General features: G+C 38.5%; 1 long non-coding RNA gene across 1 annotated transcript; it reads right to left on the bottom strand.

Annotated features, from left to right (window-relative positions):
• Nucleotides 1-8,479: 8,479 nt before the first annotated feature.
• On the bottom strand, nt 8,480-16,028 carry LOC114658200 (uncharacterized). The gene is made up of 2 exons (XR_003717325.2): nt 15,399-16,028; nt 8,480-8,706 (listed from the first exon to the last, which is right to left on the bottom strand). It is a non-coding gene; the product is annotated as an uncharacterized LOC114658200 (long non-coding RNA).
• Between the last annotated feature and the right edge of the window lie 1,035 nt (nt 16,029-17,063).

Genomic DNA, 17,063 nt, shown 5'->3' with positions numbered 1-17,063 from the left:
GTGAATCTTTTCATTTTAAGCAAATAGAGATTAAGAGATCACACAACTGGAGTATTAAAAAAGGGAATTAGCACAGTGGATCCCAGCAGTAACTTTAATAAGAATTCTTGAAATAAGAACATGGGGACACATATGGAAATGTTTTAAGGGCAAATTGTGCAAAGGTTACATGTTTTTCTTCACACACTGAACCGTGGACACATGGATTAAATAACCATGGATTGTGGTACTTTTAGGAATCTTTAAAAAACAATTTAATGTTATTTTGGAGAGTTTGGTTAATTAAGGCAAGATGATGAACTAAATAGCCTCTGTATCTGCGTTTATCCAAAATTACCAAAATTCTGCAGCTCCAGCTTGTAAATGTGATTCAGCAAAAGCCTGACGCGTTGAAATGATTCCACACACAAAACATCTTTGTTTTTAAATGTTTTAGTTAAAATTCAAAGTAAAACAATTCACACAAAAAAGAGAAAATTGAAATAGCAAAAAATTAGAAAAGTTCTTGTTTAAGAGAAGTTCTGTTCAAAGCTTAAATCTTGTTACATTTCTAATCATTACAAAATCACTTCTAAATGTTTTTGAGCCATTTCAAAATGGTCAGAAAACTGTATGCCTATCCCATTTCTATGTTAAAAATGGGTCTTTTAAGTCCCTGTGCACTGGGACCAATTCTAAACAACAACTGACTCAATTATCACACTATATCTTAATTATAGCAAGAAAGGTCTATCTCTCATTAACTTACAGGGGGAAAAAGGCTATACCATTGTCTATGACTATGACTTATTAAACAGTAATATGAATTTAACTTAACTTAAAGCATTACAGCCTCTTCTCGTCAAAATTGTTCTAATGCTCAAACAGAATGACTCCATAGATTCATGCTGCTTGTGTCAAATTCCAGGCCTTCCAGCAGCATGATGCAAAAAACTTGGATCCACTTGATCAGGTAGCTTTTTCCTACTCCACAAAAGTTTTGATGCCTCAGTGTTCACTGGAGATACGTTTTCTTGTTTATCATTGATAACATCAGCATTCAACATAGTCTTCAGCTGTTGTTTCCTTATAAGTATAAGTCCAGTTACTGGTGCATTCTGCGATGACATTCTGCACCTCAATATTCATTTGTATCTGATCTGTCTGTTTGCTTTTATGATTCTTGCCATTCTTTGTTAATCTGATACACAAGCTGTTTTTGTCACAAGATCACGATCACTGGTAGTTTTTTACCTTTTCCCAAGAATCTCAGTGAATCTTTGTAACAGATGTGCTTGAAAAGACAATAGCAACACCTTTTAGGGAGAGGCGACACACCTAGTGGTAGTTATAATGCCACATTCAGTGTCACTAAAGACACTTGTTTTGCCCATTTCAGTTCTCAATTTAATATGAACTTTTGCTAGAAACACTGGCCTGTGTGATTTATACCACACGCTGCTCTTATGTAGCATATGGCATTTTGGAATGTAGAATTTGTGTGAAGGTGGGGGTGGGGGGGATGTACCTAAAAATTGATGACTCATGCATATACCACTATCTGCCATATAATGGCAAACAGCATACCATCCTTCATGGACGCTTTTCTCATCATTTGTGACAAAAGGGTACAGAACCATTGGCTCTGACACCTATAGGTTCTGGGTCAGTTTTTTATGCCCAGGCAAGCTACTCAGCAGGTTGTTGAATATGATCTGGTGTTTTATTTGTTGTATTGTGTTGCAGTTATTGTCTATAGTTTGTATTATAATACTAGTACTAATCTGTGGCAGAAATGCAGTACAAATTTCATTCTGCTATGTAATAAAGAGCTTCTGTATTGTAGCTTTGATTCATGTAATTGTTGGGAAAGGACACAGGGCACCACAAAACAAAAAAAATGAAAAAGGTTATTAATGCCAGGAACGTAATGCCATCTTTAAACAGTTCTTTTAAAAAGGGGTTCAAATGAAAGTAGAAACCCAATATAACTTATCCAGTATCATATACTTAAACCTAGTGACACCCGTGCTGCACTTGAAATTCAAATGTGATAGTTAAGAATGTTCCATAAATTTAAGAATCTAAAGCTCCATACACTAAAATGAAAATTTTAGCTGAGAGCAAGTTGAGATTTGTTTTCCTTTAACTAATTCATAATAGACATATTGCCAACTTAAATAGGAAGCTTACAATGAATTCACACATATCAACAACGTCTGATGCTGAGTATAGCAATGTAAATTGTTGCCATAAAAAATATGGCCATGGTGTTCAAAACAAGAACAAAAAATGCAAACAAGATATCATCACAGTGATTCCACTTTTATAATAATAAAATATATATCCGTACATTTATAGAAAGTTTAAAAATGGGAAATTCCCTGGATCCCAAAACTCAGATAACAACTGTAATTTAAACTTTAATTATTAAAGGAAAGAATTAGTATTTCCAAAGGCAAGTAATTTCTTGAGTGTGTGTTGTGATTTTTGTTTTGATTTCGGTGCTCTGGTTTGTTAATTTTTTCTTTGTACTGATCCTTGCTTTGTTGGACTATCAACAGTTCTTTAATCTTGTTCGCATCTCTGCTTCTCAGAAATAATTCCGAAGCATTTTTCTAAACTTTTTCACTTTCAAAAAGAATTAAGGTAACTGAAAATATCCAAGTACTACACAAAACTATTCTTTAGAACCAACTCCTTCTGATGTCCAGGAATCAATCTGGGACACATAGTTTTCATGACTTTTTCCCTCTTCAATTGAATTAGACTGACTTCTGTTTTGCTCAAAGTTTTTACTTCTTCAACCCCAATGTGTCAGGTGCATGGTCTGCTGTGCAGTGCAGTTCATGTGTGCTGGCATTTCTGGAAAAACAAGGCTGAGCAGCAAGATTTAAGTATGTAGTATACCACCCCATAACACACAGCTGGCAGACTGCATCAATGTTGATATTCAGACATGGATGAGCTGAAAACCTACGAGCCATGATAAGGAAGTATAAAAATATTTTGCGTTCAGGTCTCTAATTTAAAAACAAGAACCTGTAAAACAAGCAGTGGTTCACAGTGCAAGGCAAGTCAAAAAGAGTTAAAAACAGTAAACACTGGACAGCCAGATTAGGAACACTAGACCATACACTTTCACAGAAGCAGCAGAGACAGTACTTGAATGAAGTGCCTCAGGTTTTCTCCTGTTAAATTTATCTCTCTCCCCCCTACCATCACATGACTGCTGCCTAATTAAATTTACACAACAGACTATGACTGGATAGGTGAAGGACATAAGGGAGGTGTCCAATCCCATTCCTGACACAATTTCTGGAGGCCTGAACTAAACACCCCTTAGATGGCACATTGGCATAGTAGCACTGCAGCCTTACAGGTCCAGCTATGTTTACTGCAGAATCTGTATGTTTGTAATTTGTATTAATCTTGGATATCTATAGGTACTCCATTTGCTCTTCTATTCCCAAATATTTGTGTTATTAAATTAACAGATATCTGTAAATGTGCCTAGCATAAGTACAGTGCCTATAGAAAGTATTAATTCCCTCAGATGTTTTCACATTTTATTGTTATACAACATAGAATTGTAGTCAATTTAATTTGTTTTTTTTTTTAAACTGAACAATAGAAAAAGACTCTTTAATGTAAAAAATGAAAACAGATCTCTGCAGAGTGATCTATATTAATTACAAATATAAAACACAAAATAATTGATTCCATAAGTATTTAACCCTCCTTTAATATAAAACACATTTATTATCACTAGTGCAGCAAATTGTTTGAAGAAGTCGCATAATTAGTTCAACCCAACTCACTGTTCTGGGGTTCCACTGATTGTAGTATTAATGTACCTTATCTGGAAGGTCCTCCTTTTGGTGAGTCAGTGTCGTGCCCTAACCTACACAATAAAGACAAAAGAACACTGCAAGAAACTCAATGAAACGGTGATTGAAAAGCACAAGTCAGGGAACGAATACAAGAGAACAATCAAAGAGAATCAAAGTCGCCAAATATTCAGTGGAGTCCAATTAAATTAGTCATAAAGAAATGGAAACAATACAGCATGGCTATGAATCTGTCTAGAGTAGGCTGACCACAAAAACTGAATGGCTGAGCAAGGTGTTACAAGCTATGGTGACTGAGAAGGGAGAGAGTGTGCATGCAGCTACTTTGCCCAGCTGTTTCCCAGTCACAGATTTATGGGAGAGTGGCAAAGAGAAAGTCCACTGTTAAAAAAAGCACACATGTCATCTCACCTAGAGTTTGCCAGAAGACCAATGGGAGAAGGTTCTATGGTCTAATGTGTACATCTGCTATTCTGGTCCTTCAACTACAACGGCCTCCCAGCCAGGCAATGGCACTGGCTGTTCATCACAATGTCTATATCTATCTACTGTATATATCTATAGAGAGAGAGAGTGAGTAGTATAATAATAAAATGTGAAGAGTATATATATGACGATAATACTGTAAGTGTGGCTATGTGTGAGTCTTCCCTACAGTGGACCTGCAATTCCTAATTTACCAGTACTTAGTGAGTGAGCCCTGCTGTGAACTGGTATCCAATTCTGGATTCTGTATTAGAAAAGTGTGTTACTAAAATGTTTTAAGTATGAATAAGGAAGAATAGAGTTGTCCTCTAACACTACTTCAACAGCATTTCTTCTCACAAGGGATCAAATGGCAGAACTTTATGGTCAAGTGATTCTTCTCCTCCCTTAAATTATTATACTAAAAAAAGTTTAGGCACTCTTCTTTAGTTCATTAACACAATTCAGTACTTACGTTGTTTAAGCATTTGGTACAGTATGTATGGTACACCCTGAGTACTCTAAAAATACTGCAGTCACTTAGTTTAAATGTAAGTCAGATATATTAGTGCATGTCAGGATTCTGTAGGTCCACCATTTTCAGATAACATTCAGTTCTTTAATTTGTAGAACCAACCTGCAGATAACAGTAGGCCGTAGTCTATGGCAGCATCCTTAAGCATGAGGCAAAAACCAACCCTGAATGATATCAGCCTACACCCACACTCTGGGCCAATATATGGGATACAGTATGGAAACAAGCTGCTCGAAGAAAACCTTATGGATAATGAGGATGAAATGGGAATGGCATACAAACTCCACTCAGACAGTGACTAGTCAAGGATTTTAACAATGGAGCCATGAGCTCCTAGCATGTCTTTGAATTCAGTAAAAATAAACATCATTTCTACTATTCTAAGGTTTTGTTAAACTTTGTAATATCTAATAAACATATCCATTTATAGATTATATATATGGTCGGTTGAAGGCATAAGAAGGTCTGGCCTAGATGACTGGTCTGGAGGAGAGTAGTTGGTTGATGAGTTGTTTGGAGCAGAGTAACCTGAGCTGGGTTGGATATTGTCAGGCCAAAACATGTAGTCGGGGGCTGCCGTCTTGTCCACAAGCCAATAAGTCTGATCAGGAGTGAGTTCGGTTGGAGGAGCCTAGCCAGAAAGGTGTTGGAGGTTGCCCGACCAAAACATGTCGCCAGTGGTCATCATCTGATCTGGAGGAGAGTAGCCAGAGTTGTTTTGGAGGCTACCAGTGGTCATTGTCTGGTCTGGAGCAGAGTAGGCAGAATTGGTTTGGAGTTTGCCCGGCCAAAACAATGCTCTCTGTCCAGCAATATCGTAGACTGGTTCTTCAAAACGCCTTAAGGTGTGGAGGACTTCCGACATCTCCGAGTCTGAGAGAACCAGGAGATCGCCATTCCAGCTATCAAGGGTTTCTAGGAGCTCAGCTTCGTTAGTGTAGTTTGTTGAAGACATATTGAGATCGCTTTAGAGTGATGAAATCTCTGAAAAAGGCATCTGTATTTATTTCAACTTACTTAGGGGCGGGTGCTTTCAAGTTTTTTTCCTCCTCCTCCTCCTCCTCTGAGCTTGAACTGCAAATCTCCTCCACTGAAAACATAGGTTCCAGTTTTCTTTTAAAAGCTGTAATCAATCATTCATATCTCAATTTTTATTCATTAAATGAACTATCTTGTTTTCTAAAAGTAGGTTATAATATCTAAAGTCACTTCTAGCAGGAGTTGATCCAAGACAGGAAGCAAACGGAATTGTGCAGATTCACTTCACCCAATCTTTTTGAATGACGAAATACACTAGAAAGAAGACATTAAAAGAGAACACACAAACACCACACAGATGCCAGTCTGGCTTTTTAGGAAGGCAGCCTTACCCACTGCGCCTTCAACTGGCACACTCTAAAAATACTGACTCTTTAATGGCATTGTATGGTGCTTTACTGGGTTGTGTGCTTCCACTTAGAGCTATTACTTGAAAAAGCACCATTTCATTGATAGAAGGGTTCTTTGCATATGATGTTGGTTCTTTGTGTGTTGAAAGACTTCCTGATATGTAGAAAATAAACAGAAATCTTTAAGATATGGTAGGATACCTAGCAAAACACTAACAGTTTAAGAGAACCTGCACTTAGCCCATGTTATTTTCTGCAGCAAGAATCCTTTTAAAATCACAACCTATTGGTTTTGCACAAATTTGTTAGCATCTAGTCATGGTTATTTACTGCATGATGCCTGTTACTTATCTAAATAAAGGATCTTGATGGAACCTTCATGTGGACGGGTGTTTTGGGAACCAAAAATGGTTCCCCTATGATGTCGCCCAGAACTACTCTGGCACCTTTAATTTATAATAGTGCCAAATGTAACTTCAGATGAACACTTATCATTATGGACTTTAACGCTATCTCTTAATTCACACTGAAAACAAAAGAATAGTACTATCATTTTACATGTACAGAATGATTTATTGATTCACACAGTGCAAATAAAAACAGTACAAGTTGGCACTAAATAGGCACAATAGACAGACAAGACAAAACTACAACATTGTACAGAATATTTATGTCTGAATTTGTGACTTTCATCACAGCAATAAAGAATAGTTGCACATAACTGCACAATACAGGCATCTTGTCTGAAAAATCTTTGTCAAATTCTTACTCTAAATTTTGGATTTAACAGCACCAGTTTACTGGATTGAACTTTACTTCACAATGAAGAGGGTTAGGCTGCTCCTTTTATGTACCTATCAATAATAATATTGTCTGTATTTTTATTACTTGAGGAATACAAGAAAAATAGAGAATGGAGTTAACCTTTTTTTAAGATTTGCCTTTAGACCAAGAGAGAAAGGCTACTTGCGTTAAAATAATTGCATGAACCCTTACTTTTTGAACATAGCATTTATCCAAAAAAGGAAACTCTACATTTGTTTGTATAATTTTCGTCCCAAAGGAAGTGCAGGGATTGATTTTTTTTCTTCCATATTTCACTGCCAGCTTCTTTTGGCAGACAAAACTCTTAAAGGGCTGAGAATTACAATAGCATTTCACATTAGTCTTAAAACAATGTCCACGTATCATGCATTTACTGGAAAATCGAGGTTTTAAATCACACAAAAAGCAACAGAAACCATATCAAAATGTTCTTTACTTCAGGAAGTTTTCAGCGGCTCCTAAATAATAAACTAAACAGAAGAGATGTATTTTGTTTTGACACAGAAATAACATCCACCAGACTCAAAGCCTAAAGTTAAAATACAGTTGCTATGAACTGGAAATAACACAACAGTTATGATTATGGCTATAAACTCTCCTCAGTCTAACAGATTGGTCCCTCATATGTCAGATTTGCAAGTGCCATCATAAAAAGTAATCAGCACTACATTTCCTTTTATCAGTAGCACACATACAACACTATGTTTTGTTATAGTTAGTAGTAAACTGTAAGCAGATGTTGTCACAGGGTAACATTTTAAAGAAATGATGTCAATAATGGTTAGAAAAACGTTAATAAAAAATTAGTGATAAAGCAGAATATAACAAAAATGCTGTTTACAAGCACTTTATTAACTTAACTGGGAAACTTCATTTAACTACAATTCAGTGTGAGTAAATATTGTGTAAAATGCCTCATTTTGAACTCAGTGGGGCAAAAGTACAGTATATAAATACAGAGGCTGTAACCTACTTTTTAACTTCTAGACTAAAGAAAAGTAGAGTGTATTTTGTCCTTGTCCATGGAAAGCTTGATGTCGGCCATTAGTCACCTAAAAATGTATGTACTGAGAAATTATTTATTTGACTTAAATTGGTTCAAATTTCCAATTGTTATGCACACTCAATTATGAGAAAAAAAACATGTTACAAAATCGAACGTCAGTAACAATTTTGACAGCTTTACATTTGGGTTTAGTTTTCCATTGTTCTGCCTTCCTGTCTTCTATGTTTTCTCACTTTGTTCATTCCATTTAAGTATCAGTGAAGTGCCATAAAAAATATACTGGCCTGCTTCTTTAGAAAGGATGGCTGTTGCTGACAGTTGTCTTTTTTTTTACTGTGATACCTTACTTCTGTTTGCATGTCCACTGCTGCAAGTTAAAAGCTTTCTTCACTTTAATAGAATATGAGGCAGTCATATTTTTAAATGAGTAACATAATAAAGATATAAACCAAGCTGCTGCAGCGTAAAGCCATCTGGAGCATATAAACGCCTTATTGTGAACAGCTAGTGCTGCTTTGACAGGACAAAAATATACAAGGCAACACCGATTATAACAATCAAAGCTCCCAGGACACAGCCGGTGATATTGAGGGCTCTGGCTATTCGAGACGCCTCCTTTGCTCGTGATGCGTCTCCCACAGAGTTCGCATTCTCCACCTGGAAAACAATGAAATCCGTGAGAAATATGGCAATATAAAAAGGATTATTTTCCTTGCACTTGTATAAATTAAGTAACCAGTGCCTATCATCAAATTCTAGTCTTCCATTCGTAGTCAAACATCCGTAAATAAAATAAAGAGAATGTTGTTAAAATGTGTTCTCTTTCTTTGTTGGGTCACAGAGGATTTTTGTGGGATCTGGTGGTGCAGTTGTTAACCAAGCTGTTTTTTTTTTTTTGTACCCTTTTTCTTTCCAATATCCCAAAATTGGCAAATTAGGTACTGGCAAATCCAAAATGGGTGAATATTCACGTGCACAGCAGTGACATTTCCGAGCCTACAGAGTCATCCAGGTAAATGTAAACTGCTTTGAGTCTGAAGCTGCCAGGATGGCGACACACCTTGTTTCTATAATGGTTAATATTAAACGAGAAAACTGTTGGATTAACAAATGCTTCTTCAATTAAAGGCGGTGTCGTAACAGACGATATTTCCTGCGGTTTTCAGTCTTAGCCTTCAATTACATAATCTTAGCCAGTCAGTGGCGTGCTCCGATTATGTGACATACCCAAAGACTGAGACCAACTAGTCTGTTACTGGCTACGATAAAATCAAACAATTTTGATTTTCTCTTTGGTAGGAGGGGTGTGCTCTTTGCGTGGGACAGTTGAGAACCAATCAGTTTTCAGCCTGCAGTATATTGTGTAGAATGTAGGTCAGGTCAGGTTGGGGAGCATGCATTAGTACAGCGCATTGCCTCACCGACCACATAACAAAACAGCTCGGGAATCCTGGTTATCAACCCCCCAGGCAGACATGCAGTCCAGTCCCACCCCCAGGAAATGACCATCTATGTGCCGTAGCCAGCATTACATGGGTGTCCCCTTAGCCTGGTCCAGCTGCTCGGGTCCTCAGCAATGAGGATCCTGTGAACCAGATCACCCTCTGGGAATTGTGCCACATGGCTGTAGTGCCTTTACTGATGCTCCCTCACAATGTAAGTAATGTGTCTCATTCAGGACTCAATGAGCAACTGCTCATTTCACACAAATTCAGACCAGCTGTACCCAAGGATTCTCCGAAGAAACACAGTACTGAAGGAGTCTAGTCTTCGTCTCAGGTCAATGGATAGTGTCCATATCTTGCAACTATATTTCAAAATAGGGAGCACCAGGTCTCTAAACACTTGGACCTTCATCCTTTTGCAGATATTATCTGGAGCACCACACACCCCTATCCAGTGACCTCATGATCCCCCATGATCTCCCAATCCATCTACTGACTTCACAGGAAGAGTCCCCATAGACATGAATGTCACTGACAAGGTAATCAAACCTCTAGACACAAGAAAGTAAACATAACCTGGACAGGACATTAGTTCTTCTTAGTGCACACTTAAATATGACAAACATTTGTCATTCATAACTAAATAAGTTGCTAAATAGTTATTATTAAAAAACATTATAACAACTATAATAAAAAATAAATACTATTCTATTCTCTTATTCTTTTCATTTTATAATGTGGTGAAAAAATGTGGGTAGGTGAGAGAATAAATGATGTAAAAGGGACATAAAAGCTATTCTGCATGAAAGTGTTTTGCACACGCAGCTAAAAACATAGATATTCATTCATACACAACTTTACAACGTTACACTTTACAATTTTTTCTATTTTGCTACATCTTATGGCTGCCTTTACTTAAACACTTCACTACACACACACAAAAATAGTGAATAGCACTTTTTTTGAGACCTTGGAAATTGATGGATCATTTATATAACCTCAAAAAAAAACTGTCACATCACTGAACAGATATACTAGCATAATCTTGCTGGGTAAATGAATGATTCAAATCCCCCCCCCCCCCCCAAACCCCTCAGCCCCTACCCAAAACCTCCCACCTCAGTGCCCCATGCCACCCAAACTTGGTGAGATTAAAAATACTCCTCAAAATACGAAGAATTAAATAGAAGTTTTAAGTTTCACAATGTCATTTGGACGAAAAGGTTGGTGGTGTTCTAAGGTGCAATTTTTGATAAAGCTTCATTATTTAAACAAAACAGAAAAAAAAATAGAAACATTCTCTCCGGATTTTAAAACTTTTGGATTACTGCCACAGATGGCACTTGTATACTCCCATCTCCAACAATCCTGCTTTATGTGTAGATGGTTGTCACATTACATTTCCCTCATAGGCCTCCTTAGGCATTTCAGCTCTTGGTTACATGTTTAATGATGCTGGGCTCCAAACATTCCAGTCTTTGAGGTCGGAGTTTGGAATCCCATCCTCCTCCTTTTTCTTTTACTTACAACTAAGTTCTGTTCTCATAACTTGCAATGCTTTCACAAGTTAAACTCTTTTTTTTACTTTTTAAACATGGTCAATTTTGTATGTGGGCAAGAAGCTGGGGGATTTTGAGGGGAAGGGTGTAATTTTGCTATTATTATAACTGTTTTCTTTTGCCCATTTATTTCATGAGAACACAATTGGTGTCAGGATTTTTATTTCTCTTTATTTATATTGAAGTAATATATCCATCCATCCATCATCCAACCCGCTATGTCCTAACTACAGGGTCACGGGGGTCTGCTGGAGCCAATCCCAACCAACACAGGGCACAAGGCAGGTAACACACACACACACCCACCCACACACACACACACACACACACACACACACACACACACACACACACAAGGGACAATTTAGGATCCCCAATGCACCTAACCTGCATTTCTTTGGACTGTGGGAGGAAACCAGAGCACCCGGATGAAACCCACACAGACACGGGGAGAACATGCAAACTCCACACAGGGAGGACCCAGGAAGCAAATTCAGGTCTCCTAACTGCGAGGCAGCAGCGCTACCACTGCACCACAGTGCCACCTCTGAAGTAATATATACTATATAAAAATAGAAACATTCCGTGATGTTAATCTATAGATTTAAACGAAAAAAAAATGCATTTTGAAATATTGACCCATTGTATCTACAATAACGGGACAGCACCAGAGAGAAAAAAAATATAAGGACACAGCAGAGGATAAAAGTCTATTTCATGATTAAAGTCGAAATTTCAACTTTAATCTCGTAGTTCATTTCGTGTTTAAAGTCAACATTTCAGGGCTGAATTTAAATTAAAGATAGGTTTGTGTATAGTAGATCAGTTTAAACTGTAACGTCCGGTTTGTGTATAAACTATTTTGAGCCAATGCACGCTGTAGCCTTATTATCCTGAGCTGCGTTTCTGAAGAGAACTTAACACTAAGAACTTTTTAAACTCCGTATATGTTTACGCACCATCCTAGCTGATGTAGAGCGTTGAACGATTCTTATTCTAAGTGCTCCCCGACCCAGCCTTTTTTCGCTAAGTGCTTCATAGACGAGATCCGTCTTGTTCAGACAGGAGTCACAGGGGGAGATCACCACTCAAAACGTATTCAATTCAAATTATGACCGCTCTCCGATCATTTAAATTGCTAAGATTTATACTTAACATCAATTTCATGATTAAATGTATTAAATCGTGTATATTATTACATTATACAGATGAGCAGATAACTTCTTTTAAATAATTCATACTGTTATTAATTAAACGTGGCAAATCGGTAGAGCTGCTCCCTCACGGTAAGATGATCACGCTCCTGATGTTCTCTGCCTTGAGTTTGCATGTTTTCTCCGTTGGTATCCTCGGGATGCTCCGGTTTCTTTCCAAAGACATGCAAGTTTGGTGATCCGGTGATGACAAGTTGGTATCGGCGTGTGTGTGTTTGTGTGTTCACACTGCGATGGGCAAAGGCCCCTTCCGGGGATTGTTTCTGCATTGCGCCCGATGTTTCCTGGGATGCGCTCCGGCATCCCCGCGACCCTGCTCCTGGATAAGCAGGAATTGAAAATTAATGGGTGGTTGGATTGATTAAACGTGTGTAACTAAGGTTTTCCGGTGCTCATTACAGGTTTGGAAGAATGTGTGGTTTAAGCTTACAGCTAGTTTTACCTTCATGGAAACGTTTATTGGGTGGCGATTGGTGATGTGGAGAAAAAAAAAAACGTGTGGACAGGAACTGTTGGGTCGTACTTTTGATAGTGACAGTGTGGCTGTAATAAATTGGGGGCTCGTATATTTGATAGTTACAGTACAGCTGTAATAAAGACACCCCACCCAGATGAACATCCATTATATTTTGCGTCAGCGTCTCCGACCACCAGCTCACGAACCCAACACTTACACGTCATTTAAATTAAACAAGTGGCAAAACCCTCTTCATACACCCAGCTTCTTGTAGCCTCGTCACACCTTCCGTAAAGGTTCTCAGCACAGATTTTGCAATAACTAAGGACTCTTTTGGGATCGTGGCAAGATGTCCTGGGAGTACATAACAGTCTTTAACTGTGGCAATAGCTACTGTATGTGTAAAATGCACTTCATAAATCTTGATTTTTATTTTTATTGCATTTCATTGTATTTCAGTTGTTCCATTTTTATTTGAGAAGTGGACACCTTTCGCACCGTCCAAATGACTGTGGGATTTTTAAAGACATAATGCAATTTATTAAATTCATTTAAGGATACAGAACGAATGTACAAATTCCCACTAAGCTGTTCGCTTGGTGTCTATGTGTCTGAAAGCGAGGAAATAGGTTGTGATGTTCACGTTTATATCTTCATTGTATAATCTCCATCCATCAATTTTCCAAACCCACCTATCCAGGGCAGGATTACGCGGCAGCTGCAGCCTATCCCAGCAAACAAAGAGTGCAAGGCAGCAACAGTCCCTGAAGGGGTCGCCAGCCAATCGCAGGACAGACACACACACACTAGGGGTCATTGTTAGACAGCGCTAATTCACCTCACTGCATGTTTTGGACTGTGGGAGGAAACGAATGGAAAAGAAATGACGAACACATGCCAAGAAAGCCAGCCTTTCCAACTGAGAGAAAAAAGAAAAGCGAGATGATACAAGGAAACTGGGGTGATCCCTGAGTGATATTTGGATGGTTTCCCCGTGAGCATGTAGGTTTCCACCTATGGTCCAAATACATGCAGTTAGGCGAATTACGATTGTTAAATTGACTCCTATATGTGTGTGCTTTTTTCCCCGATGCTTGCTAAGACTGGATACAGCTGCCCCGCAGTTCCCACCCTGGGTAAGTGGGTTTGGAAAATAGATGTTGGACCGCAGCGACCATGATTTCTACCACACTGCGGCTTTGCTGTTGTACTGGTTTACTTTGTTTGTCGGCCGCTGTCTGTGGTTAGCCACAGTGATCAACAGACAAGCACACAGAATATAGCCTACCATCTAAGACCCATTGGACGTTCACCCTCTTAACTCGTCGTTTCTTGCCACACTTTCTAATTGGCACAAATGAAGACACTGTTGGTACTCCCAGAACACCATGCCACAGTATTTTTAAAAAGTCCGTAGTGATTTCAAAATCAATGCAGGGAACCTTAATGACAGATGTGATGTGGCTCCAAGATACTGGCTGTATGAAGGAGTATCCCACTTTCGTGACACAGAATTCAATGAATGTTAATCAGGGTGGGTCTTCTTTATTGCAGCCATACTGTCTCAGTCAAACGTATCAGCCCCCAGTTTATATCCTTTTGTTTTTATTTTTTTTCTCCACATAACTAATCGTGAAAGTAAAACTAGCTGCTTAGAACACAAATTGTTCAATACTTAAGGAAAATTGGAAAATCATCTTTACACACGTTGAAGTATTCAATCCATCCATGTTCCATTCCCGCGTATCCAGGGGCAAGGTCACGGGATTGCTGGAGCCGAGAACGAGAATAATCTCTGAAGGGGGCGCCAACCCATCTGAGGGTGAACACAAACAAATTAGCCAGATCACCTAAAATGCACGCCTTTGGAAGTAAACGGGAGCACCCGAACTCTTTTCGGAAAACGCCCGAGGCTTGAACCCTTTACTGCGAGGTAGCCGCAGTACGGCTGCGCTATTGCGCTGCCCACATGTTTAGTTTAAAAAAAAAAAAAAAAAATTATATATATATATATATATATATATATATATATATATATATATATATATATATATATATATATATATATATATATATATGTGTGTGTGTGTGTGTGTGTGTGTGTACACTCACGTTAACAGTTGATCTGTAAAATATAATAATATACATGTCTTAGTATTCTAAATGATCATAGGGCTGTCATAATTTTAACGCATTCTTTGTGGAGATCGCCTCCACGGATTCCTGTCGGCTTAAGACTGAACCCGTTAAAGAAGCACGTAAACTCAGGGTCGGGCTCCACTTAGAATGCGAAGCATTTCAACGTGCTACTTCAGTGAGAAATATTTCGTTTTAAAATACTACATGCACCCCCCCCCCCCCCCCCCCCCCCACCACCGTTTACCGTTTAAACTGCCATATTATACACACAAACCCATCTTTAATCTTTTCAACCCATCTCCGGACAGACCTGTATGAGCTGTCACATTCGTATACACAAGGTGTTTTTCCCCGTTTCCTCAGATGTACGGATCGTTAGATCATATTTTATTTTGATATTTCGACTTTAATCACGAAATATACCTCCCATTTTCTTCACTATGTGCCTAATTATTTTCTACTTTGCAGCCCTTGTACGCTTCGGAATTATCTTTCTGCTTGTATAATAAACACAATACAAATACACAATGCTTACCCTCATGGAGCAAATCACAGCAGCGAGACCCAACGGGAAACAGCAACATAGGAGGTTAAGAATAGACCAGATGAGAAAAGTTTTAGGTTGTTGGTTGGCAGATCTTCCTTCTTCCATTTTTCCACTTTTTTCCATACGTTTTACACTAGCACGGTCCAACGTCTTGCTTTCCAATCGCCGAAGTGGGACTTGGCTAGATAAACATAAGTTTATATTTCGGACTGGATCAGGAGGGGGGTGGGGACGATGGAAGGCGCCAACTCAGACTGGCCCCCACTAGAAGGCTTTTAGCCGATCGAGAGAATTTTAGTTTTGCTGGGAAGATTGAATGTCGCAATGAAACAGGTGGTAATAGTTTATTTTAAGTACAAATCACGGTAATATCGAGCGAAAGGCTAAAACTGAGTCCGATTTCAAGTGCCGCTCTGTACTGGTCAGTATTTATTTTTTATTTATTTATTTCATGGCCAACCATTAGGTTCACTCCTATTTTTAGGGTGAAATTCCTTCTGTTTTTTTATTTCCAGCTGACGTGTTTGAAGCAGTAGCACAACAGCAACAATGCATCAGCGTTATATTCCTAATCTGTTAATTCAAACCTGAGCTGCCGAACATTTCATAGAAGTCTTTATCGTTTTAGATTGCAAAGCGCGAAGACTCTTAGAACGCCTGGAGGCAATTGTCCATGTAAAGAGAAATAAATAAATAAATACAAAAACAAAACAGAAGTGCTCCTCAATTTTGTGAAAAATTATACCTTAATGATTCCAATCACACCTTCATGTGGCCCGGATCAATTTTAAATTCATTAAAGGAAATCTGAACTTCTTTTGTTTTGTGTAGCATCTTTCAAAACCAACACTTTCACCAAAGGACGTCACATTTATATTTACTGATAACTTTAACATTGTAACGGCCGACCCCTTTTTCCCAGCCGGCAGCTACACCTCCAAGACCAGTGGCCTGGATAATTTACTGAGAGATAATCTAACTATCAAGCCGTACTTCTTACCAATTAAACTTTTCCCCCCCACAATCGACGGTGAAAAATATGAGCACAAAAACAGGATGTAAAATTAAACAGATTATATGTATTAAGTGAAATGAAATAGAAAAATAGAAACATATATAAATATCCCTCCACCCCAGCAATAACAAGACACCACCAAATATATATATATATATATATATATATATATACACACACACAACAAAAACCCTCCCTTGTCCCTGTAACAAATAAACACACAACACGAATAACAATGAATGATAAACTGAAAATGAATGAGAACGTGAGTCCGGTAATAAAGAAACTGTCCTGAAAGCGGATGACTGAATTAGTGAAATTGCGATGTTTGATTCTCCCCGGAAAAAAATGGAACAGCCTCACCATGAATCCTCGTGTGTGTGTGGTGGATGATTAAGTCCTACCCCGGGGTCTCTCGTGGTGAGGTCCTTGAAATAAATCCGGCAGATGGAAAAACAAACTGGATTGGCAAGCGCGATGTGGACAATAACTGGTACAGGTTGCTCGTGGTCGTGGTCATGGTCGTGGTCGTGGTCGTGGTCGTGATGGTGATGGTGATGGTGATGGTGATGGTGATGGTGATGGTGAAACAAAATCTCCTTCTCTTCTCCCTTCCTTCCTTCTCCTCCTGCTGGCTT

The sequence above is a fragment of the Erpetoichthys calabaricus genome, chromosome 9 (assembly GCF_900747795.2).
Source record: "Erpetoichthys calabaricus chromosome 9, fErpCal1.3, whole genome shotgun sequence".
NCBI lineage: Eukaryota > Metazoa > Chordata > Cladistia > Polypteriformes > Polypteridae > Erpetoichthys > Erpetoichthys calabaricus.
Note: the sequence above shows the minus strand (reverse complement) of the source record. Positions and strands in the feature narration are given on the sequence as shown.